Source organism: Rhinoderma darwinii, unplaced genomic scaffold (assembly GCF_050947455.1).
Source record: "Rhinoderma darwinii isolate aRhiDar2 unplaced genomic scaffold, aRhiDar2.hap1 Scaffold_507, whole genome shotgun sequence".
NCBI lineage: Eukaryota > Metazoa > Chordata > Amphibia > Anura > Rhinodermatidae > Rhinoderma > Rhinoderma darwinii.
Window position 1 is genome coordinate 150037 of NW_027464054.1, and position 20159 is coordinate 170195.

The 20159-nt window shown below is 47.9% G+C and overlaps 14 non-coding genes across 14 annotated transcripts; all 14 read left to right on the forward strand.

Annotated features, from left to right (window-relative positions):
* The first annotated feature begins 712 nt into the window (after nucleotides 1-712).
* Nucleotides 713-903, forward strand: LOC142720783 (U2 spliceosomal RNA). The gene has a single exon (XR_012873550.1). It is a non-coding gene; the product is annotated as a U2 spliceosomal RNA (small nuclear RNA).
* A 1293-nt stretch (nucleotides 904-2196) lies between these two features.
* On the forward strand, nucleotides 2197-2387 carry LOC142720784 (U2 spliceosomal RNA). The gene has a single exon (XR_012873551.1). It is a non-coding gene; the product is annotated as a U2 spliceosomal RNA (small nuclear RNA).
* A 1292-nt stretch (nucleotides 2388-3679) lies between these two features.
* On the forward strand, nucleotides 3680-3870 carry LOC142720786 (U2 spliceosomal RNA). Its single transcript, XR_012873552.1, has one exon. It is a non-coding gene; the product is annotated as a U2 spliceosomal RNA (small nuclear RNA).
* A 1272-nt stretch (nucleotides 3871-5142) lies between these two features.
* On the forward strand, nucleotides 5143-5333 carry LOC142720787 (U2 spliceosomal RNA). The gene has a single exon (XR_012873553.1). It is a non-coding gene; the product is annotated as a U2 spliceosomal RNA (small nuclear RNA).
* A 1292-nt stretch (nucleotides 5334-6625) lies between these two features.
* Nucleotides 6626-6816, forward strand: LOC142720788 (U2 spliceosomal RNA). The gene has a single exon (XR_012873554.1). It is a non-coding gene; the product is annotated as a U2 spliceosomal RNA (small nuclear RNA).
* Nucleotides 6817-8112: 1296 nt separating this feature from the next.
* LOC142720737 (U2 spliceosomal RNA) lies at nucleotides 8113-8303 on the forward strand. Its single transcript, XR_012873505.1, has one exon. It is a non-coding gene; the product is annotated as a U2 spliceosomal RNA (small nuclear RNA).
* A 1284-nt stretch (nucleotides 8304-9587) lies between these two features.
* On the forward strand, nucleotides 9588-9778 carry LOC142720789 (U2 spliceosomal RNA). The gene has a single exon (XR_012873555.1). It is a non-coding gene; the product is annotated as a U2 spliceosomal RNA (small nuclear RNA).
* Nucleotides 9779-11062: 1284 nt separating this feature from the next.
* LOC142720790 (U2 spliceosomal RNA) lies at nucleotides 11063-11253 on the forward strand. The gene has a single exon (XR_012873557.1). It is a non-coding gene; the product is annotated as a U2 spliceosomal RNA (small nuclear RNA).
* Nucleotides 11254-12546: 1293 nt separating this feature from the next.
* LOC142720791 (U2 spliceosomal RNA) lies at nucleotides 12547-12737 on the forward strand. The gene has a single exon (XR_012873558.1). It is a non-coding gene; the product is annotated as a U2 spliceosomal RNA (small nuclear RNA).
* Nucleotides 12738-14025: 1288 nt separating this feature from the next.
* On the forward strand, nucleotides 14026-14216 carry LOC142720793 (U2 spliceosomal RNA). The gene has a single exon (XR_012873560.1). It is a non-coding gene; the product is annotated as a U2 spliceosomal RNA (small nuclear RNA).
* A 1301-nt stretch (nucleotides 14217-15517) lies between these two features.
* LOC142720794 (U2 spliceosomal RNA) lies at nucleotides 15518-15708 on the forward strand. The gene has a single exon (XR_012873561.1). It is a non-coding gene; the product is annotated as a U2 spliceosomal RNA (small nuclear RNA).
* A 1276-nt stretch (nucleotides 15709-16984) lies between these two features.
* On the forward strand, nucleotides 16985-17175 carry LOC142720795 (U2 spliceosomal RNA). The gene has a single exon (XR_012873562.1). It is a non-coding gene; the product is annotated as a U2 spliceosomal RNA (small nuclear RNA).
* Nucleotides 17176-18471: 1296 nt separating this feature from the next.
* LOC142720797 (U2 spliceosomal RNA) lies at nucleotides 18472-18662 on the forward strand. The gene has a single exon (XR_012873563.1). It is a non-coding gene; the product is annotated as a U2 spliceosomal RNA (small nuclear RNA).
* Nucleotides 18663-19942: 1280 nt separating this feature from the next.
* Nucleotides 19943-20133, forward strand: LOC142720798 (U2 spliceosomal RNA). The gene has a single exon (XR_012873564.1). It is a non-coding gene; the product is annotated as a U2 spliceosomal RNA (small nuclear RNA).
* The last annotated feature ends 26 nt before the right edge of the window (nucleotides 20134-20159 follow it).

Genomic DNA, 20159 nt, shown 5'->3' on the forward strand with positions numbered 1-20159 from the left:
CCTAGAAGAATAACAAACTGTGCAAGGATGGAGGTTGTAGGAGCAAGGAGAAGTTGTCTGTAAAGTTGGTGGATGCCTATTTTCCATTTTGCAGTCCCTTGTCTCCCTCTTGTGGCCTCCTGGAGGCAACTAGCTGTGCAAAAAAATGACAGCCTGGCGGCCGGCTGTTGCAGTGTTGCCCTCTCAGGCAACACTGAGTGACTGACTGAGCCTCACCGTCTTATATAAAGTTCAGACGGAACTTTGCACGTGTCATAGTGGAGCCCTCAGGATTCCAGAGCCAGCTTTCTGACATCATAATGGGGCCTCAGAGATAAAAGCCTGGGCCCAGGCAGTGTTGGTCAGTGCTGCTCAGCAGGCAGCACTGGACTGGACTGGATTACAGCTGATACAAGGTGTGAAGGAACAAGGGGTGGCTGTGGGCATGCACTTGCTGCCGCTGCCAGTGTTTATCTGCATGGCAGCAGGGCATTTGGGCGTTGCCAGGAAGGCGTTTTTATGTAGATTCCTCCTCTTTCAGCACTGCATTGTGGTGCAAGCAAAAGAAGCAAATCCTGTCTGGCTTCCTCTCCGGCCTTTATTCACCTCCCGTGTAGCTGTGAGTGTGTGAGCCTGCAGGGCCCCATGGAATTGCCTAGAAGTAGGCTGAATCGCTGCAAGGGCTGAACAGCAGTATCGGGCAGGCTCGGGCAACGCGCGGCCCGTTCGGGTTATCGCTTCTCGGCCTTTTGGCTAAGATCAAGTGTAGTATCTGTTCTTATCAGTTTAATATCTGATACGTCCCCTATCTGGGGACCATATATTAAATGGATTTTTAGAACAGGGAGATGGAAATAGAGCTTGCTCTGTCCACTCCACGCATTGACCTGGTATTGCAGTATTTCCAGGACCGGTGCACCCTTTCCTTATGTGTTGACTAAAAGCAGATTCCAAAAGTGTTTTTTGTCTTTGCTATTGTTTCTGTCTTTCTGAAGGGATCTCCCCTTTTAATCCCATTATTTCAACACCTGTTGGACAATGCATGAGTGATAATGAGCTCATTGATTAAATGCAATTAATGAATAGATTGCCACCTCTTGTTGTGTGTCGTCTGTGTTTCTGTGTTTCCGGCATTTCACATTGGAACACCTCATTCACCTTCCTTGTCTTCTCTCCGCCCTCCCTTTTAGGTAAGTTAAAGAGCTGCACCTGAGCCAGCCACTGATTGATTGATTGATTGATTGATTGATTGATTGATTGATTGATTGATTGATTGATGCAGCACAACAGTCAAATAGTGGAGTGGAGTAGGGGAACAGCAAACAGCCAATAAAGCAGCCCGCCCGCTCGCCTGCCCGCCACAATGGACCTACCTGTGTACACTAGATGGATGTGATGGAATGTACTGTCGTCCCTACATTTCAAGAAGAAGTAAGAATTGCAGTTGCAACAAAGCCTTGCTTGCCTACAAAGAGAGCAGCAATTTGGATTTGTTACTATGTTACCTAGAAGAATAACAAACTGTGCAAGGATGGAGGTTGTAGGAGCAAGGAGAAGTTGTCTGTAAAGTTGGTGGATGCCTATTTTCCATTTTGCAGTCCCTTGTCTCCCTCTTGTGGCCTCCTGGAGGCAACTAGCTGTGCAAAAAAAAAGACAGCCTGGCGGCCGGCTGTTGCAGTGTTGCCCTCTCAGGCAACACTGAGTGACTGACTGAGCCTCACCGTCTTATATAAAGTTCAGACGGAACTTTGCACGTGTCATAGTGGAGCCCTCAGGATTCCAGAGCCAGCTTTCTGACATCATAATGGGGCCTCAGAGATAAAAGCCTGGGCCAAGGCAGTGTTGGTCAGTGCTGCTCAGCAGGCAGCACTGGACTGGACTGGATTACAGCTGATACAAGGTGTGAAGGAACAAGGGGTGGCTGTGGGCATGCACTTGCTGCCGCTGCCAGTGTTTATCTGCATGGCAGCAGGGCATTTGGGCGTTGCCAGGAAGGCGTTTTTATGTAGATTCCTCCTCTTTCAGCACTGCATTGTGGTGCAAGCAAAAGAAGCAAATCCTGTCTGGCTTCCTCTCCGGCCTTTATTCACCTCCCGTGTAGCTGTGAGTGTGTGAGCCTGCAGGGCCCCATGGAATTTCCTAGAAGTAGGCTGAATCGCTGCAAGGGCTGAACAGCAGTATCGGGCAGGCTCGGGCAACGCGCGGCCCGTTCGGGTTATCGCTTCTCGGCCTTTTGGCTAAGATCAAGTGTAGTATCTGTTCTTATCAGTTTAATATCTGATACGTCCCCTATCTGGGGACCATATATTAAATGGATTTTTAGAACAGGGAGATGGAAATAGAGCTTGCTCTGTCCACTCCACGCATTGACCTGGTATTGCAGTATTTCCAGGACCGGTGCACCCTTTCCTTATGTGTTGACTAAAAGCAGATTCCAAAAGTGTTTTTTGTCTTTGCTATTGTTTCTGTCTTTCTGAAGGGATCTCCCCTTTTAATCCCATTATTTCAACACCTGTTGGACAATGCATGAGTGATAATGAGCTCATTGATTAAATGCAATTAATGAATAGATTGCCACCTCTTGTTGTGTGTCGTCTGTGTTTCTGTGTTTCCGGCATTTCACATTGGAACACCTCATTCACCTTCCTTGTCTTCTCTCCGCCCTCCCTTTTAGGTAAGTTAAAGAGCTGCACCTGAGCCAGCCACTGATTGATTGATTGATTGATTGATTGATTGATTGATTGATTGATTGATTGATTGATGCAGCACAACAGTCAAATAGTGGAGTGGAGTAGGGGAACAGCAAACAGCCAATAAAGCAGCCCGCCCGCTCGCCTGCCCGCCACAATGGACCTACCTGTGTACACTAGATGGATGTGATGGAATGTACTGTCGTCCCTACATTTCAAGAAGAAGTAAGAATTGCAGTTGCAACAAAGCCTTGCTTGCCTACAAAGAGAGCAGCAATTTGGATTTGTTACTATGTTACCTAGAAGAATAACAAACTGTGCAAGGATGGAGGTTGTAGGAGCAAGGAGAAGTTGTCTGTAAAGTTGGTGGATGCCTATTTTCCATTTTGCAGTCCCTTGTCTCCCTCTTGTGGCCTCCTGGAGGCAACTAGCTGTGCAAAAAAATGACAGCCTGGCGGCCGGCTGTTGCAGTGTTGCCCTCTCAGGCAACACTGAGTGACTGACTGAGCCTCACCGTCTTATATAAAGTTCAGACGGAACTTTGCACGTGTCATAGTGGAGCCCTCAGGATTCCAGAGCCAGCTTTCTGACATCATAATGGGGCCTCAGAGATAAAAGCCTGGGCCCAGGCAGTGTTGGTCAGTGCTGCTCAGCAGGCAGCACTGGACTGGACTGGATTACAGCTGATACAAGGTGTGAAGGAACAAGGGGTGGCTGTGGGCATGCACTTGCTGCCGCTGCCAGTGTTTATCTGCATGGCAGCAGGGCATTTGGGCGTTGCCAGGAAGGCGTTTTTATGTAGATTCCTCCTCTTTCAGCACTGCATTGTGGTGCAAGCAAAAGAAGCAAATCCTGTCTGGCTTCCTCTCCGGCCTTTATTCACCTCCCGTGTAGCTGTGAGTGTGTGAGCCTGCAGGGCCCCATGGAATTGCCTAGAAGTAGGCTGAATCGCTGCAAGGGCTGAACAGCAGTATCGGGCAGGCTCGGGCAACGCGCGGCCCGTTCGGGTTATCGCTTCTCGGCCTTTTGGCTAAGATCAAGTGTAGTATCTGTTCTTATCAGTTTAATATCTGATACGTCCCCTATCTGGGGACCATATATTAAATGGATTTTTAGAACAGGGAGATGGAAATAGAGCTTGCTCTGTCCACTCCACGCATTGACCTGGTATTGCAGTATTTCCAGGACCGGTGCACCCTTTCCTTATGTGTTGACTAAAAGCAGATTCCAAAAGTGTTTTTTGTCTTTGCTATTGTTTCTGTCTTTCTGAAGGGATCTCCCCTTTTAATCCCATTATTTCAACACCTGTTGGACAATGCATGAGTGATAATGAGCTCATTGATTAAATGCAATTAATGAATAGATTGCCACCTCTTGTTGTGTGTCGTCTGTGTTTCTGTGTTTCCGGCATTTCACATTGGAACACCTCATTCACCTTCCTTGTCTTCTCTCCGCCCTCCCTTTTAGGTAAGTTAAAGAGCTGCACCTGAGCCAGCCACTGATTGATTGATTGATTGATTGATTGATTGATTGATGCAGCACAACAGTCAAATAGTGGAGTGGAGTAGGGGAACAGCAAACAGCCAATAAAGCAGCCCGCCCGCTCGCCTGCCCGCCACAATGGACCTACCTGTGTACACTAGATGGATGTGATGGAATGTACTGTCGTCCCTACATTTCAAGAAGAAGTAAGAATTGCAGTTGCAACAAAGCCTTGCTTGCCTACAAAGAGAGCAGCAATTTGGATTTGTTACTATGTTACCTAGAAGAATAACAAACTGTGCAAGGATGGAGGTTGTAGGAGCAAGGAGAAGTTGTCTGTAAAGTTGGTGGATGCCTATTTTCCATTTTGCAGTCCCTTGTCTCCCTCTTGTGGCCTCCTGGAGGCAACTAGCTGTGCAAAAAAAAGACAGCCTGGCGGCCGGCTGTTGCAGTGTTGCCCTCTCAGGCAACACTGAGTGACTGACTGAGCCTCACCGTCTTATATAAAGTTCAGACGGAACTTTGCACGTGTCATAGTGGAGCCCTCAGGATTCCAGAGCCAGCTTTCTGACATCATAATGGGGCCTCAGAGATAAAAGCCTGGGCCCAGGCAGTGTTGGTCAGTGCTGCTCAGCAGGCAGCACTGGACTGGACTGGATTACAGCTGATACAAGGTGTGAAGGAACAAGGGGTGGCTGTGGGCATGCACTTGCTGCCGCTGCCAGTGTTTATCTGCATGGCAGCAGGGCATTTGGGCGTTGCCAGGAAGGCGTTTTTATGTAGATTCCTCCTCTTTCAGCACTGCATTGTGGTGCAAGCAAAAGAAGCAAATCCTGTCTGGCTTCCTCTCCGGCCTTTATTCACCTCCCGTGTAGCTGTGAGTGTGTGAGCCTGCAGGGCCCCATGGAATTGCCTAGAAGTAGGCTGAATCGCTGCAAGGGCTGAACAGCAGTATCGGGCAGGCTCGGGCAACGCGCGGCCCGTTCGGGTTATCGCTTCTCGGCCTTTTGGCTAAGATCAAGTGTAGTATCTGTTCTTATCAGTTTAATATCTGATACGTCCCCTATCTGGGGACCATATATTAAATGGATTTTTAGAACAGGGAGATGGAAATAGAGCTTGCTCTGTCCACTCCACGCATTGACCTGGTATTGCAGTATTTCCAGGACCGGTGCACCCTTTCCTTATGTGTTGACTAAAAGCAGATTCCAAAAGTGTTTTTTGTCTTTGCTATTGTTTCTGTCTTTCTGAAGGGATCTCCCCTTTTAATCCCATTATTTCAACACCTGTTGGACAATGCATGAGTGATAATGAGCTCATTGATTAAATGCAATTAATGAATAGATTGCCACCTCTTGTTGTGTGTCGTCTGTGTTTCTGTGTTTCCGGCATTTCACATTGGAACACCTCATTCACCTTCCTTGTCTTCTCTCCGCCCTCCCTTTTAGGTAAGTTAAAGAGCTGCACCTGAGCCAGCCACTGATTGATTGATTGATTGATTGATTGATTGATTGATTGATTGATTGATTGATTGATGCAGCACAACAGTCAAATAGTGGAGTGGAGTAGGGGAACAGCAAACAGCCAATAAAGCAGCCCGCCCGCTCGCCTGCCCGCCACAATGGACCTACCTGTGTACACTAGATGGATGTGATGGAATGTACTGTCGTCCCTACATTTCAAGAAGAAGTAAGAATTGCAGTTGCAACAAAGCCTTGCTTGCCTACAAAGAGAGCAGCAATTTGGATTTGTTACTATGTTACCTAGAAGAATAACAAACTGTGCAAGGATGGAGGTTGTAGGAGCAAGGAGAAGTTGTCTGTAAAGTTGGTGGATGCCTATTTTCCATTTTGCAGTCCCTTGTCTCCCTCTTGTGGCCTCCTGGAGGCAACTAGCTGTGCAAAAAAAAGACAGCCTGGCGGCCGGCTGTTGCAGTGTTGCCCTCTCAGGCAACACTGAGTGACTGACTGAGCCTCACCGTCTTATATAAAGTTCAGACGGAACTTTGCACGTGTCATAGTGGAGCCCTCAGGATTCCAGAGCCAGCTTTCTGACATCATAATGGGGCCTCAGAGATAAAAGCCTGGGCCCAGGCAGTGTTGGTCAGTGCTGCTCAGCAGGCAGCACTGGACTGGACTGGATTACAGCTGATACAAGGTGTGAAGGAACAAGGGGTGGCTGTGGGCATGCACTTGCTGCCGCTGCCAGTGTTTATCTGCATGGCAGCAGGGCATTTGGGCGTTGCCAGGAAGGCGTTTTTATGTAGATTCCTCCTCTTTCAGCACTGCATTGTGGTGCAAGCAAAAGAAGCAAATCCTGTCTGGCTTCCTCTCCGGCCTTTATTCACCTCCCGTGTAGCTGTGAGTGTGTGAGCCTGCAGGGCCCCATGGAATTGCCTAGAAGTAGGCTGAATCGCTGCAAGGGCTGAACAGCAGTATCGGGCAGGCTCGGGCAACGCGCGGCCCGTTCGGGTTATCGCTTCTCGGCCTTTTGGCTAAGATCAAGTGTAGTATCTGTTCTTATCAGTTTAATATCTGATACGTCCCCTATCTGGGGACCATATATTAAATGGATTTTTAGAACAGGGAGATGGAAATAGAGCTTGCTCTGTCCACTCCACGCATTGACCTGGTATTGCAGTATTTCCAGGACCGGTGCACCCTTTCCTTATGTGTTGACTAAAAGCAGATTCCAAAAGTGTTTTTTGTCTTTGCTATTGTTTCTGTCTTTCTGAAGGGATCTCCCCTTTTAATCCCATTATTTCAACACCTGTTGGACAATGCATGAGTGATAATGAGCTCATTGATTAAATGCAATTAATGAATAGATTGCCACCTCTTGTTGTGTGTCGTCTGTGTTTCTGTGTTTCCGGCATTTCACATTGGAACACCTCATTCACCTTCCTTGTCTTCTCTCCGCCCTCCCTTTTAGGTAAGTTAAAGAGCTGCACCTGAGCCAGCCACTGATTGATTGATTGATTGATTGATTGATTGATTGATTGATTGATTGATTGATTGATTGATGCAGCACAACAGTCAAATAGTGGAGTGGAGTAGGGGAACAGCAAACAGCCAATAAAGCAGCCCGCCCGCTCGCCTGCCCGCCACAATGGACCTACCTGTGTACACTAGATGGATGTGATGGAATGTACTGTCGTCCCTACATTTCAAGAAGAAGTAAGAATTGCAGTTGCAACAAAGCCTTGCTTGCCTACAAAGAGAGCAGCAATTTGGATTTGTTACTATGTTACCTAGAAGAATAACAAACTGTGCAAGGATGGAGGTTGTAGGAGCAAGGAGAAGTTGTCTGTAAAGTTGGTGGATGCATATTTTCCATTTTGCAGTCCCTTGTCTCCCTCTTGTGGCCTCCTGGAGGCAACTAGCTGTGCAAAAAAAAGACAGCCTGGCGGCCGGCTGTTGCAGTGTTGCCCTCTCAGGCAACACTGAGTGACTGACTGAGCCTCACCGTCTTATATAAAGTTCAGACGGAACTTTGCACGTGTCATAGTGGAGCCCTCAGGATTCCAGAGCCAGCTTTCTGACATCATAATGGGGCCTCAGAGATAAAAGCCTGGGCCCAGGCAGTGTTGGTCAGTGCTGCTCAGCAGGCAGCACTGGACTGGACTGGATTACAGCTGATACAAGGTGTGAAGGAACAAGGGGTGGCTGTGGGCATGCACTTGCTGCCGCTGCCAGTGTTTATCTGCATGGCAGCAGGGCATTTGGGCGTTGCCAGGAAGGCGTTTTTATGTAGATTCCTCCTCTTTCAGCACTGCATTGTGGTGCAAGCAAAAGAAGCAAATCCTGTCTGGCTTCCTCTCCGGCCTTTATTCACCTCCCGTGTAGCTGTGAGTGTGTGAGCCTGCAGGGCCCCATGGAATTGCCTAGAAGTAGGCTGAATCGCTGCAAGGGCTGAACAGCAGTATCGGGCAGGCTCGGGCAACGCGCGGCCCGTTCGGGTTATCGCTTCTCGGCCTTTTGGCTAAGATCAAGTGTAGTATCTGTTCTTATCAGTTTAATATCTGATATGTCCCCTATCTGGGGACCATATATTAAATGGATTTTTAGAACAGGGAGATGGAAATAGAGCTTGCTCTGTCCACTCCACGCATTGACCTGGTATTGCAGTATTTCCAGGACCGGTGCACCCTTTCCTTATGTGTTGACTAAAAGCAGATTCCAAAAGTGTTTTTTGTCTTTGCTATTGTTTCTGTCTTTCTGAAGGGATCTCCCCTTTTAATCCCATTATTTCAACACCTGTTGGACAATGCATGAGTGATAATGAGCTCATTGATTAAATGCAATTAATGAATAGATTGCCACCTCTTGTTGTGTGTCGTCTGTGTTTCTGTGTTTCCGGCATTTCACATTGGAACACCTCATTCACCTTCCTTGTCTTCTCTCCGCCCTCCCTTTTAGGTAAGTTAAAGAGCTGCACCTGAGCCAGCCACTGATTGATTGATTGATTGATTGATTGATTGATTGATTGATTGATTGATGCAGCACAACAGTCAAATAGTGGAGTGGAGTAGGGGAACAGCAAACAGCCAATAAAGCAGCCCGCCCGCTCGCCTGCCCGCCACAATGGACCTACCTGTGTACACTAGATGGATGTGATGGAATGTACTGTCGTCCCTACATTTCAAGAAGAAGTAAGAATTGCAGTTGCAACAAAGCCTTGCTTGCCTACAAAGAGAGCAGCAATTTGGATTTGTTACTATGTTACCTAGAAGAATAACAAACTGTGCAAGGATGGAGGTTGTAGGAGCAAGGAGAAGTTGTCTGTAAAGTTGGTGGATGCATATTTTCCATTTTGCAGTCCCTTGTCTCCCTCTTGTGGCCTCCTGGAGGCAACTAGCTGTGCAAAAAAAAGACAGCCTGGCGGCCGGCTGTTGCAGTGTTGCCCTCTCAGGCAACACTGAGTGACTGACTGAGCCTCACCGTCTTATATAAAGTTCAGACGGAACTTTGCACGTGTCATAGTGGAGCCCTCAGGATTCCAGAGCCAGCTTTCTGACATCATAATGGGGCCTCAGAGATAAAAGCCTGGGCCCAGGCAGTGTTGGTCAGTGCTGCTCAGCAGGCAGCACTGGACTGGACTGGATTACAGCTGATACAAGGTGTGAAGGAACAAGGGGTGGCTGTGGGCATGCACTTGCTGCCGCTGCCAGTGTTTATCTGCATGGCAGCAGGGCATTTGGGCGTTGCCAGGAAGGCGTTTTTATGTAGATTCCTCCTCTTTCAGCACTGCATTGTGGTGCAAGCAAAAGAAGCAAATCCTGTCTGGCTTCCTCTCCGGCCTTTATTCACCTCCCGTGTAGCTGTGAGTGTGTGAGCCTGCAGGGCCCCATGGAATTGCCTAGAAGTAGGCTGAATCGCTGCAAGGGCTGAACAGCAGTATCGGGCAGGCTCGGGCAACGCGCGGCCCGTTCGGGTTATCGCTTCTCGGCCTTTTGGCTAAGATCAAGTGTAGTATCTGTTCTTATCAGTTTAATATCTGATACGTCCCCTATCTGGGGACCATATATTAAATGGATTTTTAGAACAGGGAGATGGAAATAGAGCTTGCTCTGTCCACTCCACGCATTGACCTGGTATTGCAGTATTTCCAGGACCGGTGCACCCTTTCCTTATGTGTTGACTAAAAGCAGATTCCAAAAGTGTTTTTTGTCTTTGCTATTGTTTCTGTCTTTCTGAAGGGATCTCCCCTTTTAATCCCATTATTTCAACACCTGTTGGACAATGCATGAGTGATAATGAGCTCATTGATTAAATGCAATTAATGAATAGATTGCCACCTCTTGTTGTGTGTCGTCTGTGTTTCTGTGTTTCCGGCATTTCACATTGGAACACCTCATTCACCTTCCTTGTCTTCTCTCCGCCCTCCCTTTTAGGTAAGTTAAAGAGCTGCACCTGAGCCAGCCACTGATTGATTGATTGATTGATTGATTGATTGATTGATTGATTGATTGATGCAGCACAACAGTCAAATAGTGGAGTGGAGTAGGGGAACAGCAAACAGCCAATAAAGCAGCCCGCCCGCTCGCCTGCCCGCCACAATGGACCTACCTGTGTACACTAGATGGATGTGATGGAATGTACTGTCGTCCCTACATTTCAAGAAGAAGTAAGAATTGCAGTTGCAACAAAGCCTTGCTTGCCTACAAAGAGAGCAGCAATTTGGATTTGTTACTATGTTACCTAGAAGAATAACAAACTGTGCAAGGATGGAGGTTGTAGGAGCAAGGAGAAGTTGTCTGTAAAGTTTGTGGATGCCTATTTTCCATTTTGCAGTCCCTTGTCTCCCTCTTGTGGCCTCCTGGAGGCAACTAGCTGTGCAAAAAAAAGACAGCCTGGCGGCCGGCTGTTGCAGAGTTGCCCTCTCAGGCAACACTGAGTGACTGACTGAGCCTCACCGTCTTATATAAAGTTCAGACGGAACTTTGCACGTGTCATAGTGGAGCCCTCAGGATTCCAGAGCCAGCTTTCTGACATCATAATGGGGCCTCAGAGATAAAAGCCTGGGCCCAGGCAGTGTTGGTCAGTGCTGCTCAGCAGGCAGCACTGGACTGGACTGGATTACAGCTGATACAAGGTGTGAAGGAACAAGGGGTGGCTGTGGGCATGCACTTGCTGCCGCTGCCAGTGTTTATCTGCATGGCAGCAGGGCATTTGGGCGTTGCCAGGAAGGCGTTTTTATGTAGATTCCTCCTCTTTCAGCACTGCATTGTGGTGCAAGCAAAAGAAGCAAATCCTGTCTGGCTTCCTCTCCGGCCTTTATTCACCTCCCGTGTAGCTGTGAGTGTGTGAGCCTGCAGGGCCCCATGGAATTGCCTAGAAGTAGGCTGAATCGCTGCAAGGGCTGAACAGCAGTATCGGGCAGGCTCGGGCAACGCGCGGCCCGTTCGGGTTATCGCTTCTCGGCCTTTTGGCTAAGATCAAGTGTAGTATCTGTTCTTATCAGTTTAATATCTGATACGTCCCCTATCTGGGGACCATATATTAAATGGATTTTTAGAACAGGGAGATGGAAATAGAGCTTGCTCTGTCCACTCCACGCATTGACCTGGTATTGCAGTATTTCCAGGACCGGTGCACCCTTTCCTTATGTGTTGACTAAAAGCAGATTCCAAAAGTGTTTTTTGTCTTTGCTATTGTTTCTGTCTTTCTGAAGGGATCTCCCCTTTTAATCCCATTATTTCAACACCTGTTGGACAATGCATGAGTGATAATGAGCTCATTGATTAAATGCAATTAATGAATAGATTGCCACCTCTTGTTGTGTGTCGTCTGTGTTTCTGTGTTTCCGGCATTTCACATTGGAACACCTCATTCACCTTCCTTGTCTTCTCTCCGCCCTCCCTTTTAGGTAAGTTAAAGAGCTGCACCTGAGCCAGCCACTGATTGATTGATTGATTGATTGATTGATTGATTGATTGATTGATTGATTGATTGATGCAGCACAACAGTCAAATAGTGGAGTGGAGTAGGGGAACAGCAAACAGCCAATAAAGCAGCCCGCCCGCTCGCCTGCCCGCCACAATGGACCTACCTGTGTACACTAGATGGATGTGATGGAATGTACTGTCGTCCCTACATTTCAAGAAGAAGTAAGAATTGCAGTTGCAACAAAGCCTTGCTTGCCTACAAAGAGAGCAGCAATTTGGATTTGTTACTATGTTACCTAGAAGAATAACAAACTGTGCAAGGATGGAGGTTGTAGGAGCAAGGAGAAGTTGTCTGTAAAGTTGGTGGATGCCTATTTTCCATTTTGCAGTCCCTTGTCTCCCTCTTGTGGCCTCCTGGAGGCAACTAGCTGTGCAAAAAAAAAGACAGCCTGGCGGCCGGCTGTTGCAGTGTTGCCCTCTCAGGCAACACTGAGTGACTGACTGAGCCTCACCGTCTTATATAAAGTTCAGACGGAACTTTGCACGTGTCATAGTGGAGCCCTCAGGATTCCAGAGCCAGCTTTCTGACATCATAATGGGGCCTCAGAGATAAAAGCCTGGGCCCAGGCAGTGTTGGTCAGTGCTGCTCAGCAGGCAGCACTGGACTGGACTGGATTACAGCTGATACAAGGTGTGAAGGAACAAGGGGTGGCTGTGGGCATGCACTTGCTGCCGCTGCCAGTGTTTATCTGCATGGCAGCAGGGCATTTGGGCGTTGCCAGGAAGGCGTTTTTATGTAGATTCCTCCTCTTTCAGCACTGCATTGTGGTGCAAGCAAAAGAAGCAAATCCTGTCTGGCTTCCTCTCCGGCCTTTATTCACCTCCCGTGTAGCTGTGAGTGTGTGAGCCTGCAGGGCCCCATGGAATTGCCTAGAAGTAGGCTGAATCGCTGCAAGGGCTGAACAGCAGTATCGGGCAGGCTCGGGCAACGCGCGGCCCGTTCGGGTTATCGCTTCTCGGCCTTTTGGCTAAGATCAAGTGTAGTATCTGTTCTTATCAGTTTAATATCTGATACGTCCCCTATCTGGGGACCATATATTAAATGGATTTTTAGAACAGGGAGATGGAAATAGAGCTTGCTCTGTCCACTCCACGCATTGACCTGGTATTGCAGTATTTCCAGGACCGGTGCACCCTTTCCTTATGTGTTGACTAAAAGCAGATTCCAAAAGTGTTTTTTGTCTTTGCTATTGTTTCTGTCTTTCTGAAGGGATCTCCCCTTTTAATCCCATTATTTCAACACCTGTTGGACAATGCATGAGTGATAATGAGCTCATTGATTAAATGCAATTAATGAATAGATTGCCACCTCTTGTTGTGTGTCGTCTGTGTTTCTGTGTTTCCGGCATTTCACATTGGAACACCTCATTCACCTTCCTTGTCTTCTCTCCGCCCTCCCTTTTAGGTAAGTTAAAGAGCTGCACCTGAGCCAGCCACTGATTGATTGATTGATTGATTGATTGATTGATTGATTGATTGATTGATTGATGCAGCACAACAGTCAAATAGTGGAGTGGAGTAGGGGAACAGCAAACAGCCAATAAAGCAGCCCGCCCGCTCGCCTGCCCGCCACAATGGACCTACCTGTGTACACTAGATGGATGTGATGGAATGTACTGTCGTCCCTACATTTCAAGAAGAAGTAAGAATTGCAGTTGCAACAAAGCCTTGCTTGCCTACAAAGAGAGCAGCAATTTGGATTTGTTACTATGTTACCTAGAAGAATAACAAACTGTGCAAGGATGGAGGTTGTAGGAGCAAGGAGAAGTTGTCTGTAAAGTTGGTGGATGCCTATTTTCCATTTTGCAGTCCCTTGTCTCCCTCTTGTGGCCTCCTGGAGGCAACTAGCTGTGCAAAAAAAAGACAGCCTGGCGGCCGGCTGTTGCAGTGTTGCCCTCTCAGGCAACACTGAGTGACTGACTGAGCCTCACCGTCTTATATAAAGTTCAGACGGAACTTTGCACGTGTCATAGTGGAGCCCTCAGGATTCCAGAGCCAGCTTTCTGACATCATAATGGGGCCTCAGAGATAAAAGCCTGGGCCCAGGCAGTGTTGGTCAGTGCTGCTCAGCAGGCAGCACTGGACTGGACTGGATTACAGCTGATACAAGGTGTGAAGGAACAAGGGGTGGCTGTGGGCATGCACTTGCTGCCGCTGCCAGTGTTTATCTGCATGGCAGCAGGGCATTTGGGCGTTGCCAGGAAGGCGTTTTTATGTAGATTCCTCCTCTTTCAGCACTGCATTGTGGTGCAAGCAAAAGAAGCAAATCCTGTCTGGCTTCCTCTCCGGCCTTTATTCACCTCCCGTGTAGCTGTGAGTGTGTGAGCCTGCAGGGCCCCATGGAATTGCCTAGAAGTAGGCTGAATCGCTGCAAGGGCTGAACAGCAGTATCGGGCAGGCTCGGGCAACGCGCGGCCCGTTCGGGTTATCGCTTCTCGGCCTTTTGGCTAAGATCAAGTGTAGTATCTGTTCTTATCAGTTTAATATCTGATACGTCCCCTATCTGGGGACCATATATTAAATGGATTTTTAGAACAGGGAGATGGAAATAGAGCTTGCTCTGTCCACTCCACGCATTGACCTGGTATTGCAGTATTTCCAGGACCGGTGCACCCTTTCCTTATGTGTTGACTAAAAGCAGATTCCAAAAGTGTTTTTTGTCTTTGCTATTGTTTCTGTCTTTCTGAAGGGATCTCCCCTTTTAATCCCATTATTTCAACACCTGTTGGACAATGCATGAGTGATAATGAGCTCATTGATTAAATGCAATTAATGAATAGATTGCCACCTCTTGTTGTGTGTCGTCTGTGTTTCTGTGTTTCCGGCATTTCACATTGGAACACCTCATTCACCTTCCTTGTCTTCTCTCCGCCCTCCCTTTTAGGTAAGTTAAAGAGCTGCACCTGAGCCAGCCACTGATTGATTGATTGATTGATTGATTGATTGATTGATTGATTGATTGATTGATTGATTGATTGATGCAGCACAACAGTCAAATAGTGGAGTGGAGTAGGGGAACAGCAAACAGCCAATAAAGCAGCCCGCCCGCTCGCCTGCCCGCCACAATGGACCTACCTGTGTACACTAGATGGATGTGATGGAATGTACTGTCGTCCCTACATTTCAAGAAGAAGTAAGAATTGCAGTTGCAACAAAGCCTTGCTTGCCTACAAAGAGAGCAGCAATTTGGATTTGTTACTATGTTACCTAGAAGAATAACAAACTGTGCAAGGATGGAGGTTGTAGGAGCAAGGAGAAGTTGTCTGTAAAGTTGGTGGATGCCTATTTTCCATTTTGCAGTCCCTTGTCTCCCTCTTGTGGCCTCCTGGAGGCAACTAGCTGTGCAAAAAAAAGACAGCCTGGCGGCCGGCTGTTGCAGTGTTGCCCTCTCAGGCAACACTGAGTGACTGACTGAGCCTCACCGTCTTATATAAAGTTCAGACGGAACTTTGCACGTGTCATAGTGGAGCCCTCAGGATTCCAGAGCCAGCTTTCTGACATCATAATGGGGCCTCAGAGATAAAAGCCTGGGCCCAGGCAGTGTTGGTCAGTGCTGCTCAGCAGGCAGCACTGGACTGGACTGGATTACAGCTGATACAAGGTGTGAAGGAACAAGGGGTGGCTGTGGGCATGCACTTGCTGCCGCTGCCAGTGTTTATCTGCATGGCAGCAGGGCATTTGGGCGTTGCCAGGAAGGCGTTTTTATGTAGATTCCTCCTCTTTCAGCACTGCATTGTGGTGCAAGCAAAAGAAGCAAATCCTGTCTGGCTTCCTCTCCGGCCTTTATTCACCTCCCGTGTAGCTGTGAGTGTGTGAGCCTGCAGGGTCCCCATGGAATTGCCTAGAAGTAGGCTGAATCGCTGCAAGGGCTGAACAGCAGTATCGGGCAGGCTCGGGCAACGCGCGGCCCGTTCGGGTTATCGCTTCTCGGCCTTTTGGCTAAGATCAAGTGTAGTATCTGTTCTTATCAGTTTAATATCTGATACGTCCCCTATCTGGGGACCATATATTAAATGGATTTTTAGAACAGGGAGATGGAAATAGAGCTTGCTCTGTCCACTCCACGCATTGACCTGGTATTGCAGTATTTCCAGGACCGGTGCACCCTTTCCTTATGTGTTGACTAAAAGCAGATTCCAAAAGTGTTTTTTGTCTTTGCTATTGTTTCTGTCTTTCTGAAGGGATCTCCCCTTTTAATCCCATTATTTCAACACCTGTTGGACAATGCATGAGTGATAATGAGCTCATTGATTAAATGCAATTAATGAATAGATTGCCACCTCTTGTTGTGTGTCGTCTGTGTTTCTGTGTTTCCGGCATTTCACATTGGAACACCTCATTCACCTTCCTTGTCTTCTCTCCGCCCTCCCTTTTAGGTAAGTTAAAGAGCTGCACCTGAGCCAGCCACTGATTGATTGATTGATTGATTGATTGATTGATTGATTGATTGATTGATTGATTGATGCAGCACAACAGTCAAATAGTGGAGTGGAGTAGGGGAACAGCAAACAGCCAATAAAGCAGCCCGCCCGCTCGCCTGCCCGCCACAATGGACCTACCTGTGTACACTAGATGGATGTGATGGAATGTACTGTCGTCCCTACATTTCAAGAAGAAGTAAGAATTGCAGTTGCAACAAAGCCTTGCTTGCCTACAAAGAGAGCAGCAATTTGGATTTGTTACTATGTTACCTAGAAGAATAACAAACTGTGCAAGGATGGAGGTTGTAGGAGCAAGGAGAAGTTGTCTGTAAAGTTGGTGGATGCCTATTTTCCATTTTGCAGTCCCTTGTCTCCCTCTTGTGGCCTCCTGGAGGCAACTAGCTGTGCAAAAAAAAGACAGCCTGGCGGCCGGCTGTTGCAGTGTTGCCCTCTCAGGCAACACTGAGTGACTGACTGAGCCTCACCGTCTTATATAAAGTTCAGACGGAACTTTGCACGTGTCATAGTGGAGCCCTCAGGATTCCAGAGCCAGCTTTCTGACATCATAATGGGGCCTCAGAGATAAAAGCCTGGGCCCAGGCAGTGTTGGTCAGTGCTGCTCAGCAGGCAGCACTGGACTGGACTGGATTACAGCTGATACAAGGTGTGAAGGAACAAGGGGTGGCTGTGGGCATGCACTTGCTGCCGCTGCCAGTGTTTATCTGCATGGCAGCAGGGCATTTGGGCGTTGCCAGGAAGGCGTTTTTATGTAGATTCCTCCTCTTTCAGCACTGCATTGTGGTGCAAGCAAAAGAAGCAAATCCTGTCTGGCTTCCTCTCCGGCCTTTATTCACCTCCCGTGTAGCTGTGAGTGTGTGAGCCTGCAGGGCCCCATGGAATTGCCTAGAAGTAGGCTGAATCGCTGCAAGGGCTGAACAGCAGTATCGGGCAGGCTCGGGCGGGTTATCGCTTCTCGGCCTTTTGGCTAAGATCAAGTGTAGTATCTGTTCTTATCAGTTTAATATCTGATACGTCCCCTATCTGGGGACCATATATTAAATGGATTTTTAGAACAGGGAGATGGAAATAGAGCTTGCTCTGTCCACTCCACGCATTGACCTGGTATTGCAGTATTTCCAGGACCGGTGCACCCTTTCCTTATGTGTTGACTAAAAGCAGATTCCAAAAGTGTTTTTTGTCTTTGCTATTGTTTCTGTCTTTCTGAAGGGATCTCCCCTTTTAATCCCATTATTTCAACACCTGTTGGACAATGCATGAGTGATAATGAGCTCATTGATTAAATGCAATTAATGAATAGATTGCCACCTCTTGTTGTGTGTCGTCTGTGTTTCTGTGTTTCCGGCATTTCACATTGGAACACCTCATTCACCTTCCTTGTCTTCTCTCCGCCCTCCCTTTTAGGTAAGTTAAAGAGCTGCACCTGAGCCAGCCACTGATTGATTGATTGATTGATTGATTGATTGATTGATTGATTGATTGATTGATTGATTGATGCAGCACAACAGTCAAATAGTGGAGTGGAGTAGGGGAACAGCAAACAGCCAATAAAGCAGCCCGCCCGCTCGCCTGCCCGCCACAATGGACCTACCTGTGTACACTAGATGGATGTGATGGAATGTACTGTCGTCCCTACATTTCAAGAAGAAGTAAGAATTGCAGTTGCAACAAAGCCTTGCTTGCCTACAAAGAGAGCAGCAATTTGGATTTGTTACTATGTTACCTAGAAGAATAACAAACTGTGCAAGGATGGAGGTTGTAGGAGCAAGGAGAAGTTGTCTGTAAAGTTGGTGGATGCCTATTTTCCATTTTGCAGTCCCTTGTCTCCCTCTTGTGGCCTCCTGGAGGCAACTAGCTGTGCAAAAAAAAGACAGCCTGGCGGCCGGCTGTTGCAGTGTTGCCCTCTCAGGCAACACTGAGTGACTGACTGAGCCTCACCGTCTTATATAAAGTTCAGACGGAACTTTGCACGTGTCATAGTGGAGCCCTCAGGATTCCAGAGCCAGCTTTCTGACATCATAATGGGGCCTCAGAGATAAAAGCCTGGGCCCAGGCAGTGTTGGTCAGTGCTGCTCAGCAGGCAGCACTGGACTGGACTGGATTACAGCTGATACAAGGTGTGAAGGAACAAGGGGTGGCTGTGGGCATGCACTTGCTGCCGCTGCCAGTGTTTATCTGCATGGCAGCAGGGCATTTGGGCGTTGCCAGGAAGGCGTTTTTATGTAGATTCCTCCTCTTTCAGCACTGCATTGTGGTGCAAGCAAAAGAAGCAAATCCTGTCTGGCTTCCTCTCCGGCCTTTATTCACCTCCCGTGTAGCTGTGAGTGTGTGAGCCTGCAGGGCCCCATGGAATTGCCTAGAAGTAGGCTGAATCGCTGCAAGGGCTGAACAGCAGTATCGGGCAGGCTCGGGCAACGCGCGGCCCGTTCGGGTTATCGCTTCTCGGCCTTTTGGCTAAGATCAAGTGTAGTATCTGTTCTTATCAGTTTAATATCTGATACGTCCCCTATCTGGGGACCATATATTAAATGGATTTTTAGAACAGGGAGATGGAAATAGAGCTTGCTCTGTCCACTCCACGCATTGACCTGGTATTGCAGTATTTCCAGGACCGGTGCACCCTTTCCTTATGTGTTGACTAAAAGCAGATTCCAAAAGTGTTTTTTGTCTTTGCTATTGTTTCTGTCTTTCTGAAGGGATCTCCCCTTTTAATCCCATTATTTCAACACCTGTTGGACAATGCATGAGTGATAATGAGCTCATTGATTAAATGCAATTAATGAATAGATTGCCACCTCTTGTTGTGTGTCGTCTGTGTTTCTGTGTTTCCGGCATTTCACATTGGAACACCTCATTCACCTTCCTTGTCTTCTCTCCGCCCTCCCTTTTAGGTAAGTTAAAGAGCTGCACCTGAGCCAGCCACTGATTGATTGATTGATTGATTGATTGATTGATTGATTGATTGATGCAGCACAACAGTCAAATAGTGGAGTGGAGTAGGGGAACAGCAAACAGCCAATAAAGCAGCCCGCCCGCTCGCCTGCCCGCCACAATGGACCTACCTGTGTACACTAGATGGATGTGATGGAATGTACTGTCGTCCCTACATTTCAAGAAGAAGTAAGAATTGCAGTTGCAACAAAGCCTTGCTTGCCTACAAAGAGAGCAGCAATTTGGATTTGTTACTATGTTACCTAGAAGAATAACAAACTGTGCAAGGATGGAGGTTGTAGGAGCAAGGAGAAGTTGTCTGTAAAGTTGGTGGATGCCTATTTTCCATTTTGCAGTCCCTTGTCTCCCTCTTGTGGCCTCCTGGAGGCAACTAGCTGTGCAAAAAAAAGACAGCCTGGCGGCCGGCTGTTGCAGTGTTGCCCTCTCAGGCAACACTGAGTGACTGACTGAGCCTCACCGTCTTATATAAAGTTCAGACGGAACTTTGCACGTGTCATAGTGGAGCCCTCAGGATTCCAGAGCCAGCTTTCTGACATCATAATGGGGCCTCAGAGATAAAAGCCTGGGCCCAGGCAGTGTTGGTCAGTGCTGCTCAGCAGGCAGCACTGGACTGGACTGGATTACAGCTGATACAAGGTGTGAAGGAACAAGGGGTGGCTGTGGGCATGCACTTGCTGCCGCTGCCAGTGTTTATCTGCATGGCAGCAGGGCATTTGGGCGTTGCCAGGAAGGCGTTTTTATGTAGATTCCTCCTCTTTCAGCACTGCATTGTGGTGCAAGCAAAAGAAGCAAATCCTGTCTGGCTTCCTCTCCGGCCTTTATTCACCTCCCGTGTAGCTGTGAGTGTGTGAGCCTGCAGGGCCCCATGGAATTGCCTAGAAGTAGGCTGAATCGCTGCAAGGGCTGAACAGCAGTATCGGGCAGGCTCGGGCAACGCGCGGCCCGTTCGGGTTATCGCTTCTCGGCCTTTTGGCTAAGATCAAGTGTAGTATCTGTTCTTATCAGTTTAATATCTGATACGTCCCCTATCTGGGGACCATATATTAAATGGATTTTTAGAACAGGGAGATGGAAATAGAGCTTGCTCTGTCCACTCCACGCATTGACCTGGTATTGCAGTATTTCCAGGACCGGTGCACCCTTTCCTTATGTGTTGACTAAAAGCAGATT